This window comes from Bison bison, unplaced genomic scaffold, assembly GCF_000754665.1.
Source record: "Bison bison bison isolate TAMUID 2011002044 unplaced genomic scaffold, Bison_UMD1.0 scf7180017864452, whole genome shotgun sequence".
In the NCBI taxonomy this organism is placed as follows: Eukaryota; Metazoa; Chordata; class Mammalia; order Artiodactyla; family Bovidae; genus Bison; species Bison bison.
The window spans coordinates 4,511,465-4,524,514 of NW_011495014.1; the positions used below are offsets into that span (position 1 = coordinate 4,511,465).

The 13,050-nt window shown below is 39.9% G+C and overlaps 1 long non-coding RNA gene across 1 annotated transcript in view; it reads right to left on the minus strand.

Moving 5' to 3' along the window:
* Positions 1–232: 232 nt before the first annotated feature.
* LOC105002379 overlaps positions 233–13,050 on the minus strand; it is a 38,773-nt gene continuing 25,955 nt past the window's right edge. The window contains exons 3-4 of the long non-coding RNA XR_826948.1: positions 9,146–9,365; positions 233–387 (exon numbers count right to left, since the gene is read on the minus strand). This is a non-coding gene — a long non-coding RNA (uncharacterized LOC105002379). The remainder of the gene's footprint in view (positions 388–9,145; positions 9,366–13,050) is intronic.

Here is a 13,050-nt window from a genome sequence, read left to right on the forward strand (position 1 = left end):
CACGTGTCCCCTGCCCTGGAAGGTGAGTTTCCCACCACTGGACCACCAGGGAAGTCCTTCTCTGTAGGTTTCTGTTTTTTCCCCCAATGGCTCAGTGGTAAAGAATCTGCCTGCAATACAGGAGATATTGGACACATGGGTTCAATCCCTGGGTCGGGAAGATCCCCTGGAGAAGGAAATGGCAACTCACTCCAGCATTCTTGCCTGGGAAATCCCATGGGCAGAGGAGCCTGGCAGGCTACAGCCTATGGCATTGCAAAGAGTTGGATGTGACTGAGCATACACACACAGACACACATAGGGCATGAAGAACCCCATCTGATTAGGTGCAGCCTTACTTTTCAATTCAGTGGAATTCCAATCCTCCTGTAACTATTCCATCAGAATCTAAAATCAAAAGGATAGAAAGCAAACAATTGGCATGAGAGTCAACAAATATAACCCCGAGAACCTCCATCCCAATTTCAAACCCTAGGGTTTCCGACTTGAATATTTAAGTGGAAAAGGAACTCCATGTGGTAATCATTTATTCAAAGTGTATAACATGTCCTGCAGGACAACACATCAAACCCCCACACTGTTGACTCTCAGGTGTAATTTACCTAAGTGACTAGGAATGGGGTATGCAAAAGGAACAGTGAATCCCTGGAACATTAACTCGTTGACTTCCTGTTTCTTTAAAAAATGACTTTCTTTAATCTGAAATATTTAGTGTGGGGTACCACGTCTTTGCATAAGGCAACCAATTAATCTACAGGTAGCATAATGACGGAGAAAAATGATAAGGGAAAGCAAAAATAAATTCAGAATATCTACTACAATTTGGAGAAATTGCTGCTCTCTGCTCCCCATACCATAAAGATGACTGGTATTGTGTGTAAACAGTGAAAGTTGCTCAGTTGTGTCCAACTCTGTGACCCCATGGAATTCTTCAGGTCAGAATACTGGAGTGGGTAGCTGTTCTCTTCTCCAGGGGATCTACACAACCCAGGGATCAAACCCAGGTCTCCCGCATTGCAGGCGGATTCTTTACCAGCTGAGCCACCAGGGAAGTCCAAGAATACTGGGGTGGGTAGCCTATCCCTTCTCCAGGGGATCTTCCCAACCCAGAAATCAAACTAGGACCTCCTGCATTGCAGGCAGATTCTTTATCAGCTGAGCTGTTTGACATTAAATTGTTCTTTGGTCTCTCTAGGTATAATGCTGTTTAGAAGCCCATGATCAGTTACTGATGCTAGAAAAAGGAGTGTTCCCTGTAGCTGGATGGCCACTGATGAGAACTCCATGTTATTGAAACCAGGGATAATCTTCATTCCCTCTATGATAAACGTTTGATTCAGGAACCCACTGACATTGCCAAGAAAGGAGATTAACCTGTATTTATGGAGTGGGTCACATATCCACACAACAGACTTTGTGGTGAACATATAACCTCCCAAGAAAGGTACTCACATTATGAGAGCACAGATTTGTTCAACATACGCTTTCCCCAAACTCCTCCATCATCCTCCAATCCTACTCTTCCCAACTGCCTGGCCGTCTGACTAGTTTCATTAGCCACTGGATTGGCATGGGTTCTTGTTTTGATTATCTTTGGTGTTTATAAAACTAACCTACAATTTAGTGGCTTAGAGCTTCCCTGGTGGCTCAGACAGTAAGAATCTGCCTGCAATGCAGAAGACCAGGGTTCGATCCTTAAGTTGGGAAGATCCCTGGAGGAGGAAATGGCAACCCATTCCAGTATTCTTGCCTGGAGATTTCCATGGACGGAGGAACCTGTGGGTTACAGTCCATGGGTCACAAAGAATTGGACACCACTGAGTGACTAACACTTTCACTTTATTTTTTAGTGGCTTGAAGCAATCACTCTATTAGGATCATGAATTCTACAGGTAAGGAATTCAGGTGGAACCCTGGGGAAGGGTTTCCCCTGTCCTGTGATGCCTCAGTTAGGATATCCTGAGCTCGGGGATGACTCATTAACTATGGGCTGGAGCCATCTGAAGTCTCCTTAGCACATATCTGGTGCCTAGATTGAACTGACTCAAGGACGAAGACTGATGACTGAAGTAATTACATAAGGCCTCTCTTGGCAACCACAGACCATGATGGTCAGAGAGTGGTAGGATTTCATTCCCAGGGACCACAAGAAATAAGTTAATTAGCTGTTTCAGTTCTTCATACTAGAATCAGGCAGATCTACATTCTATCTCTAAAATGACTAGAATTTTCTATTCTTCACCCTCAACAGAGCCAGATAAAAGCCCTGGATCCTGCCCAATTTCACTGATGTTCTATGCTGCAACTCACTTAATGGTAACAGTTTCTGTTTAAACTGGGGTCTTGCTTGCATAGCAGAAGCCTACTCTGATTCTACAAAACAGAAAAGGACTTCATTGGAAGAAAAAAATGTTGGCTCAGACAGTCTATAAGAGGGCTAGAGAATCAAGCTCAGGAAAGGTGCCTGGGTTAGAGACTGGGAAGCAGAGAAGGTAACTAAGCTTCTCTCTCAGGATCAGCCTGGACGGAATATCCCCATTAGCATTGCTGCCACTGGATCCTGGCTGCTGCTCTAGCATGAAGCCCCGGAACCGCTTTGAGTTAGCTGCTCAGCTGCCTCCAGAACCACCCTCATCTACCGCTGATTTTGTCACTTCCTAAAGCTCCAGCATTCCCATATAAAGCTTCCTGCTGACCAAACCTGGAGACATGTCAGCATCTTAGCTCTCGGGGTGAAAAGAGGGAATGAATGTTCCTTCTGGTTCCCCAAAGGTATTTCCATAACAAGATTCCTACCAGATAAAAAGGGGTCTTAGATTCTGAGCAGACAAAAATGAAGGACATACCCATTGAACATGCTTAATCTGATTATTTAATAATTAAATGAATGGGTGAAATAACAGGAAGATTTAATTAGTTTATGCAACTACTCTAATAAAAAGAATTCGAAGCCGCTAGCCTTAGTGTTGAACTGTGACTGGGTAAATCATTTAACCTCGTGAGTTCTCTTGTCTTACATATAAAATGAGAGTTTGGCCTCTGATCTCAGATTTTCATTAAGACTAACTTCTTTTAAAAAAATTATTGTCAGTGTAACTTGCAGAGGCTCCATCCACATGGTGGAGCCATATGCCTGGGACTTGGCAGTACCCGCTGCCTCAGTTTTATAATATTAAAGAACTCTTAGTAAACCAAGTTGGCTAATTTCTTTGAAGTTACAATGGATTGTTTTAATATGTGTATATTAATGAAAGATTGTTGAACAAAGCTTGGTTAAACTTAATGGTTATCCATCCAATTTTCCATTGTGTGTGCAGAAATTTGGGAAATTTTTTTCCCCACAGCGTCTCATTTTGTTTTCTCAACTCCAACACAGTCTGGAGATAGCCAATAGATTTGAAAATGGCAAATTCAAGAAATATCCTTTCCCAAAGAGTGTGGGTTCTTGGTACAGAGATCTTTTCATGAGAGACTTGGTTCCAAGGTTCTCCATAAGGAAATCTGGGGACTTTCCATCGAATTTGCCTCATGTCTCATCTGAGTCATTCCTTCAGTGGCCTAGATGTCCCCTCTGAGGGATGATCCAACCTGTTCAAGATGACACGGAAACTTTTCCCTCCCCTTTGGGAAAGATCACAAATATGCTTTGAAGGAAAAGATGATGGCCCTCCAGACTGTCTGGCTTCCCCTTTCACAGTAATTCTATTAGGGAGTCTCAACCTTACAGGGAATCCCCCTTGGATCCGTCTTTTGGCAGGCGATGCTGAACCAAGACCAAATCTTCAGAGAAGACTTTACTCACAGTGACTCCCACAGTCCATCCCTCACAACAGAGCAATGTTTTGTAAATTCAGGGAAGTATGCTTGCATTTTGGACAAAAATATACTTGGTCAAAATCCTGCACAGTGTGCTATAACATAAGATGGGTCCAAATTTCCCAACAGGGTTATGACAATCGGAATAGGCATTCAGAAATGTCTGCTCATCCAAGCAACATGAAGTTCTCATACTTGGAGACTTTGGGTTTTATTTAGCTGGCTTGAGTCATGTCTGTGTAGGGGAAATTCCTAGTGAGGTCCTGGATGTGACCGCTGGGTGTGCTCCAGTCTCCTCAAGCCAACACCAGCTCAAAACAGGACTTCATTCAAGGGAAGCTTACAGTCAGACTGGCTCCAACAATCTTTCTGTGAGACTAGCTCCATGATTACAGGGATGTTCACACAGTGGGAATATGCATTCAGAAACTACTTTCTGACCAGCTATATTAAATCCCCATATTATGGCAGACAATGACTATTATATTTTATTATATAGATGTAATTAAAGATGACTGGTTAGGTGAAGATTTAATATGAACAGACAATGGGTAGATTTCACAAGCGACAGTGCTGTTTGGAACATTTTCATTTTCTCACTAACATTACAAAAAAAAAAAAAAATGCAGCTGAAGGAGCCAGTAATAATGATCTACTTCATGAGCTGATGGGCTTCCCTGGTGGCTCAGATGGTAAAGAATCTGCCTGCAATGCAGGAGACCAGGGTTCAATCCTTGGGTTGTGAAGATCCCTTGGAGAAGGGGATGGCAACCCACTCCAGTAGTCTTGCCTAGAGAATCCCCATAGACACAGGAGCCTGGTAGGCTACAGTCCATGGGGTCACAAAGAGTCGAACATGATGAAATAACGAACACTTTCACTTTCATGAGCTGATAGAAAAATCAAGGAGATAGTAAATGTTCACACTTATACTATGTTAAAACTCTTCACATAGGGCCTGGCATAAAATGACCATAACAATGAACTAATATTTATGTTAACTTTACAACATGGACATATTATTACATCTAATTTTAGGGAGAAAAACTAAGGTACAAAAAAGTTAATCACATTGCCTAAATACATCCTGTTAGTTACAGATGGGTTGAGGTTTGAAGTCAGGTCTTTTTCTACCACAACCCATGGACTTAGCCACACCACTTTGCCTGTGATGGATGAAAACTGAATAGATATTTATTTTTAAATAAATAAATACATTAAACACTGAAATTATGGAGGACAAAACTCCTTGGATTATGAGTTTTTAAAACCCCTCTTCATTCCTACATAATTTTGTTAATTTATCTTATTAGTGTCTCAAATTCAGTTTAGCAAAAATATTATTCCTAAACTTTAATAAATCTGTTGGCTAATAGTAACATAAACACCTTGCTTTGTGTTAACTTCTTATACGTGGAATTGTGCTGACCTTTGATGTATATACTGTATCGTTGTCTTAATTCCAAATTTAATATATGTAAACAAAAACAAAAGCTCTTGTATTTTTAAAAAGATTAAGTGAAGTCGTAGAGCACACTGATGACCTATGTAAATACAATGGATTTGCTCAAGAGACTGCTTCAGTGGCCTTTACATATCAAGGTCAAGTTCAATCTAACATGGCAAACTTGTTCCAAAAATACAAGTAATTTTTAGAGGCCACATTTATTTCCCAAAAGACATTCTTATGTGCTATAAAAATGACAGTTATTTTATGTAGACACCTTTATTCACTTACCACTATTCTCTGTTTCTTTTTAGGATTTCTGAGGATTTTCATTTCCTATTGCATATCCAAACCAACCTCATTCTATCCCTTAGAACTTTCCAGAAAAACGTCCAGGAATTAATAAGCAAGCAATAGAATATTTTTAGAGAAGTTTTATAGACTGTTCAACTGTCACATATGCCCAAAAAGGCATTGTTTTTATGTAGTCTGGTAAATAACCTGATGATCTGTGTAGGAAATTAGTTGTTTTATTCACTTATATACTTATGCATTAGACCATTATATAGGCATCCACTGCTTTGGGGAATGAATACTCATAAAATATTTGAGTTCAAAGGCCTTTGTCAAATAAAATGAAATTTAGTTGCAAAATCAGGGGCTGGCAAACTTTTTTGTAAAGGATCAGGTAGTTAAGTATTTCAGTCTTTCCTGGCCATACGGTTTCTGCTGCAGCTTCTCAGCTCTGCCATTGCAATGCAAAAGCAGTCATACATGAACAGTGTGACTGCATTCCCATAAAACTTTGTGGACACTGAGTTTTGAATTTAATTTTTATGTATCACAAAATATTATTCTTTGATTTTGTTCAACCATTTAAAAATAAAATTTTTGTTCAACCATTTAAAAATGTGAAAATCATTCTGAGCTAGTGGGTCCTCCGGCTGTAGTTTACTAACCCTGCAAAAACCAGTGAAGTCAGGTGTAGATGAAAATAACAAAAATCTGCCAATGAACTGATTTTTTAAATGTCAATGATAAAGATGTAGAGATAGTGGCATTTTAATTAGTATATCTGCTTTTGCTTTTAATCTCTGCTGGGAATTTTCTTTTGTTACCTCTTCCAAATTTGCAATGTTTTCCAAATCTTTTTTTCTTTTTTTACTGTCCATCAACCATTTTACCCTTGATCCTGTGTTCTTCAAAATGTGCACTGATTTGCTCTATTGTTATTATTTACAATAATTGATAAAAACTGAGACAATTGATAACAAAGAAAATATCGGCTTCTTTATCCTTGCTCTGATAAATGGTTGTCATTTTATGTTTTTAGGTTTTCATAAATGTAGTAAGTATTCCTCTGTCTTCTTAATAATATAAAATTCTCTTCTCTCACCTTTCTCTTTATGTTAGATTATTTTTAAAATATGGTGATGTACTATGATTTTTGGCTATTCTAATAATGATGTAATCTAAAATGGGGATTAATAGCTATTAATAACATTGGGACTGAACTTTGGTCCTTGTGGAACTGGTAAGAATATGGAAGAGAAGAACCAAGTACAGGCAAGATTAAAAGTTGGGTGAAGACCTGAAATAGAAACACACAGGATAATTGCTTTAATGATAAGGAAGTGAAGATGTGATATTAAAGGGAGTTCAAGGCCTGGCCCTACATCCAATTAAAAAAAAAAGGATAGTCACATTACGAGAATAAGTGACAAAAGTCCTAAAAGTTCAAAACTGTCTTTTTAGAAATGGACTAGGTCATTGGTCAAAACTAAAGAATACTAATTAGCTGGCATTTTAATACAGATTATGAATAAGATTAATAAACAACACAGTGTCTGAAAAAATTACTTTTATCATAACATTATCAATATTAAAAAAAAAAAAAAAAAACCTCAGAGGAGAAGAGAAAAGATCACTGTGTATGAACTGATGAGCTGAGATACTGGTTTGTCAACTGGTAATATGGGGCCTGAACTAGAGAGGCCAGGGTTCAAGTGTATGTGAATGGCAGGCACTGCATGGTGAAAAGCCCAAGCATAGAAACTGGCATATAAAAATAGGGTAACTAGAGACAAGGTAGAAAGATGAATGGGATCAAGAAAGATATTCACAACCTGGAATCTGGGTCATCTACCAAGCATAGTTAAAAACTTGCAGGGAACAACCTGAATTTTGAGTTCCTGCCAGCAGTGGGAGAATAGTCACAGATGAGGCTCTTCTGCTGAGAAATTAAAACTGGCAGGAAAAAAAGAGAATGAACAAGAGCTGTACTATAAACAACATAAGAATGAAGTGACACCATAGTCAGATTACATTATTTATTATAAAATGAAACTAATTCTTCCAATTATTCATTTAAATTATGTCACTATTCAAATTATGTGTCATCAATTAGAGATTAGCTGATATTTATTTAGTCGTCCTAATGAAAAATGTGGTCATGGAAAATGCATATTTGATTGTTTATTCCCTAAAATCTGGTACTTACGCCTGTTTGGAGGAGTGCATCTGGTCACATAGCTGGCCTCACACCTTACTGACCCATCACTATGTCTGGCCTAGCCCCCTTGAACATCTCTTGAGGCCCCTACTTCTTTCCTCCTGGTTGCCTCAGTTTAGTTCAACTCTTTGGCTTATTTCACCTAGATTACTGAAATGTCTTCTTAAAGTCGCTCTTCACTCTTGAGTCAGAATGATCTTTACAAAACAAAAATTAATCATCCCCCTTCCCATCACCTTTAAAAGCCTAGCACCATTAACACCCAGATGAACAACTTTGCTAAAGGACTTTTAACTCTCTTTGCCTCAGTTTCATTATCTATAAAAGTAGGCGTAATAACAGTACCTAGAGCATATACCAGTTATGAAGACAAAATGAGATACATTTGGAACAATGTGGAGCCCATAATAAGCACTAGAAGTGCATTACTCGTCACTCTTACTTTTTCGCATGACATCCAAAGTGCTTTGTAGGGCATCCAGCACCCCTCATGATGTTGCCATTACTTTCCTGTCTGGCATTAACCTTTTCACTCTCTGTTATCTTTCCCTCCTTCACACCAGCAAAGCTCTGCTCTCGCTATACTGAACTACTTGCATCTATTTCGAACCTTCCATTCCTTCACTTGGACCTCCATGGTGGCTTAGCAGTAAAGAATGTGCCTGCAGTGCAGGAGACGCAGGAGATGTGGGTTCATTCCCTGTGTTGGGAAGATCCCCTGGAGGAGGGCATGGCCACTGACTCCAGTATCCTTGCCTGGAGAATCCCATGGACAGAGGAGCCTGGAGGACTAAAGTTCATAGGGTTGCAAAGAGTGGGATAGGACTGAAGCGACTGAGCACACACATTCTTTCTCTTCCATGTGTAGCTGTTATATCTGGCAAGTCCCACTTCACATAATTTGCCTAATTAGATTCTATTCTTTTTAGGACATGGCTTCATGGCCATCTTTTTTTAAAAATTAATTTATTTATTTAAATTGGAGGCTAATTGCTTTACAATATTGTAGTGGTTTTTGCCATACATTGACATGAATCAGCCATGGGTGTACATGTGTTCCCCATCCTGAACCCCCCTCATACCTCCCTCCCCATCCCATCCCTCTGGGTCATCCCAGTGCACCAGCCTTGAGCACCCTGTCTCATGCATCAAACCTGGACTGGCGATCTATTTCATATCTGATAATATACATGTTTTAACGCTATTCTATCAAATCAACCCACCCTCACAGTCTCCCACAGAGTCCAAAAGACTATTCTTTACATCTGTGTCTCTTTTGCTGTCTCGCACATAGGGTCATTGTTACCATCTTTTTAAATTTCATACATATGCGTTAGTATACTGTATTGGTGTTTTTCTTTCTGACTTACTTCACTCTGTATAATAGGCTCCAGTTTCATCCGCCTCTTTGCAAAGAATTTTCTGGTCTCCCATTGCAGGACCAGGTGCTCTTTCTGCCTGGATGCCCTGTAGGACCTGTGTCTTCACCTGCCTTCATGAAACTGCTTGCTTCTTTGGCTCTCTCCCCCATTAATCCATAATAAGACTCTTGGAGGCAGAATTTTCTGAGGCCAGAGCCTACGACAGTGCCTGAAACATAGTGCACATATAATAAATATTTGCTGTCTTCATGAATGAACAGGATGGCATAATACGATTATTATTTCAAAAGTGAAACAAAACAAAGCTTATTGGTGGCAATTATATAAATGTCCTATTTGTTCCCTCCCCAAATATTTAAGCATGCTGGAAATACATAAGTAAATGTATCATCTGGAATATAAATATGTCTTAAATGAAAGTTTGTAACCATTATATATCAAACATTTTATAAATGTACTATAAAAATATACTTAATGTTACAAGCTGGAAATTATTGAACCACATAGAAAAAAAATCAAACTGGCAAACTGAGTGAGTAATTATGTTTCTATTTATAATTATTTCTTTTTGTTTAATTTCAGGCTTTCCCTTTAACTTTGAAATAAACATGTTCATGGAGCTTAGCTTACTGGACTGTAACCCAGGCCTGACTGCACTGAAGCACACTGGGGGAATACAAATATATTTTTATTCATCATGGCAGATGCTCTTTGAAACTTGAATTGTGAGAACAGAAGTTCAATTAATGTGTTTTTCACTTGTTCTTCTGACAGATAGAGGCCAAATGACACAGTGGAAAGATCCTCAACTAAGTGTCAAGATAAAAACTTGTATTCTAGGGTCCTCTTTGCCACTTAAAATAGCCTTGTGACTATAAGTGCATCATTCAACATCTCTAAGTCTTGGAAATGTAAAAGGAAGACATTTTGTAAGTGGCACAGCATGGGTGTAGAAAGGCTCTGATATGTACGTGCCTGAGGAGTCCTGGTTTTGCCACTAACACTCGGGTGAGCACTGAACCGCCTGTTTTCTATTTCTCTTTCACTCATTTACATCCTGTAAATGCTCAGCATACACTGACACTTTGTTAGGCATTCAGAAATAAAATATGTGGCTCTTATTCAGAGGAGCTCGGAGTTCAGGGTAAAAGATAGAGATCCAAATCTCTGATAATAACATTTCTATTCACACATCCCAAACATTTGTGTGTGTAAGAATCACCTGCAGATTTCCTTAGAATGCAGATTGTGATTCAGTAAGTCTGGGGAAGAACCTGAGATTCTACATTTTTCACAAGTTCCCAGGCTGTGGAGACTGTGGACCAATGGACCAAAGTTTAGGAGCAAGTTCATTGAGCTATAAACAGAGTGATTCTAAAAGAGCACAGAAGGAAGGAAACTAACTCAACATGGAAGGCTCCACAGAGGGAGATGGAGTTGAGGGATAAGCAATAGAAGGTGAAGGTAGGTATTATATGCATTTGAGTGGGCTTCCCTGGTGGCTCAGCAGTAAAGAATCCGCTTGCAATGCAGGAGACCCAGGAGATGCAGGTTCAATCCTGGGTCAGGAAGATCCCCTGGAGGAGGACATAGCAACCCACTCCAGTCCTCTTGCTGGGAAAATCTCATGGACAGACGACAGTCTCCTGGGCTACAGTCCATAGGCTCACAAAGAGTTGGACAGGACTGAAGTGACTGAGCACACATGCATATGCATTTGAGTTGAGGGAGTATTTTATATAGGACACAGGATGTGCAAATGGCCATAGTCTGGGTGTAAAATAAAAGAAAATTGGAGGAGGCAAGTGACAGGGACACCAATTTCCAGGAAGTGCAACAGTCTACAGGAGGGATGATGAGGACCTGCTTTGATGCATTCATCTGATTATTTGTAACTCCATTTTGCAGAGTGGGTATGGTGGAGGGGGCCTCATGAAGATGGGGATAGTGAGGATGAAAAGGAAATAGATGTCTCCCTATATATTTATGAGGTAAAAAAACAAGACAAGATCCATGATTGAATGTGATTCAGAGTAAAGGGTGAGGCTGGGATGCTTGCATCTCAGACGACTGGAAAACAGGGTTAGTGTTTAACTCAGGGAATTCAGCAGAGAGACACGCTTGGATCAGGTGGGGGAAGTGAAAAATGAGCATAAAATGAGTTTTGACATCGAAAATGTAATGACTGAAGGATGGCAGTTCATGTCTGTTTAGGTCTAAAGATCTATTGCTGTTCACTTTTGTTAAATCCACTGCCCTTGAACGCTGCATAGAGTTATTTTTCCTATTTGAAGGAAAGTGTTAATTGCTTAATCGTGTCCGACTCTTGGTGACCCCATGGACTATAGCTCGCCAGGCTCCCCTGTCCATGAAATTCTCTAGGCAAGAATACTTGAGTGGGTAGCCATTCACTTCTCCAGGGGATCTTCCCAAACCGGAGACTGAAACAGGTCTCCTACACTGCATGCAGATTCTTTGCCGTTTGGGCCAGGGAAGCCCACTCTCTATTTAGCAATCCATAAAACAACTTTAAGAGACAATTAACATTTTACCCTCATCTCATGAGTCCCTTTAGGAATTTTCTTTTCTTAGTTATAAATTCTTTTTGTGTATCCTTAAAATTTGACTATTATGATTTTAAATAGTGTTAATTTTTTTTCTGAATACATCTTTTTATCTTTCCCATGCATGCTTAGTCGCTCAGTCATGTCCGACTCTATGCAATCCCATGGACTGCAGCCCACCAAGCTCCTCTGTCCATGGGATTTCCCAGGCAAGAATACTGGAGTGGGTTGCCATTTCCTTCTCCAGGGGATCTTCCCAATTCAGTGATCGAACCTAGGTCTCCTGCATTGCAGGCAGACTCTACCATCTAAGACATCAGAGAAGCCCTTATCTTGCCCATGGGTGGGTCATATGATACAATTCATTTTCCTGTGTCTCTTCCTCTTAACTATTGCTGCACTGTTTCAGCTGTTTTTGTGAAAAAGTGATTATTGACATTTTCTCCTTTGACACTACCTTCTCATGGGCCCATTTCTCATGGGCTCTACCTGATTATATTCCAGGCTTTTAAAATTAGTCATTCATTCTGAAATAACTTGTCCTGAATAAATTCATTTTGGTAGTTCTATATCTTAAAGTTTATACACTAAAGTTGGACTTTATTACTTAATATTTCTCCAATATATCATACATCTTGCCCCTTTACCTTTGCTGATATTGTGCGCACAATCTTGAAAACCCAGTTCTCTCTTTCAAGATCTTTTGAGTTTTCAACAGAATTAGAGATCTAGACTTTTATTTGAGGTCTAATGATCTTACTGTTGACTCACATATTTAAAACAATGCTATTCATAGTTGTTGCAGTTTGATCTGGCCTCTAAAAAGACGTGTTGAAGTCTACACTTTAGTGCCTGTGGATGTGACCTTATTTAACTTGTTATAATTTTACTTGGCTGTGTAGGTTCTGAGTTGCAGCACTCGGGATCTTTGGCAAGACTTTTGGGATCTTTTCAGTGCATCACATAGACTCTCTAGTTGTGGCGCCTGGGCTTAATCTTAGTTCCCCGACCAAGGAAAGAACTCGTGTCCCTTACATTGCAAGGCAAATTCTTTACCACTGGGCCACCAGGGAAGTCCAGGACCTTATTTCAAAATAGGGTCTTTGTAAATGTAATCAAGTAAAGATGAGTTCACTAGTTCAGTTCAGTTCAGTCGCTCAGTTGTGTCTGACTCTTTGCGACCCTATGAATTGTAGCACGCCAGGCCTCCCTGTCCATCACCAACTCCCAGAGTTCACTCAGACTCACGTCCATCAAGTCGGTGATGTCATCCAGCCATCTCATCCTCTGTCGTCCCCTTCTCCTCCTGCCCCCAATCCCTCCCAGCAG